Below are 701 nucleotides of genomic sequence, written 5' to 3'. Positions count from 1 at the left end.
TCATTCATTCACGCAATCTGGTGCGATTCAATCGCTTCCCTTATGTGCTCACCCTGAGGTTGAGGCCTGTATGGAGAGTTCAGTGTGAGATTGCTTTGAATTGTAAACTGGAGCTAAGCTAGTCCGATGCTAAGCGACAGTGCAAGAGCCTCTTGATGGTTCATGGATCGTTGCTTTTTCCCGAAATTCCGGCAATTTTTTCAGATGCTTTGTATGTTGTCTGAGTGCCACTCCAGGCACCCTTTTTGTGTCGAAATAGCTCAGTTGGGAGAGCGTTAGACTGAAGATCTAAATGTCCTTGGTTCAATCCCGGGTTTCGGCAGCTGGAAGTTGTGTTTTGGGGACATGTTGCCTTGTTAAATGTTCCTTTGTTGGCATATGGTCGAGTGCTGTATGGAGACTTCAGTCTTGTCCCTGAAGTTCAGAACACACCAGTTAATATAACTAGTCAACAAAGTAGGAAAGCAGAAAGCAAACATTCCTGAGATGTCTGTCAATTTTCATTCATTCACAGCAATCTGGTGCGATTCACTGGCTTCCCTTATGTGCTCACCCAGAGGTTGAGGCCTGTATGGAGAGTTCAGTGTTGGATTGTTTTGAATTGTAAACTGGAGCTAAGCTAGTCCGATGCAAAGCGACAGTGCAAGAGCCTCTCGATAGTTCATGGATCGTTGCTTTTTCCCGAAATCCCGGCAATTTTT

At 45.1% G+C, this 701-nt stretch overlaps 1 non-coding gene across 1 annotated transcript; it reads left to right on the top strand.

Annotated features, from left to right (window-relative positions):
• Positions 1–249: 249 nt before the first annotated feature.
• On the top strand, positions 250–322 carry trnaf-gaa (transfer RNA phenylalanine (anticodon GAA)). The gene has a single exon. It is a non-coding gene; the product is annotated as a tRNA-Phe (tRNA).
• Positions 323–701: the final 379 nt, after the last annotated feature.

This window comes from Anarrhichthys ocellatus, unplaced genomic scaffold (genome assembly GCF_004355925.1).
Source record: "Anarrhichthys ocellatus isolate YVR2014 unplaced genomic scaffold, GSC_Weel_1.0 scaffold9297, whole genome shotgun sequence".
NCBI lineage: Eukaryota > Metazoa > Chordata > Actinopteri > Perciformes > Anarhichadidae > Anarrhichthys > Anarrhichthys ocellatus.
The sequence above is the reverse complement of the archived record's forward strand: the minus strand, read 5'-3'. Positions and strand labels throughout refer to the sequence as shown.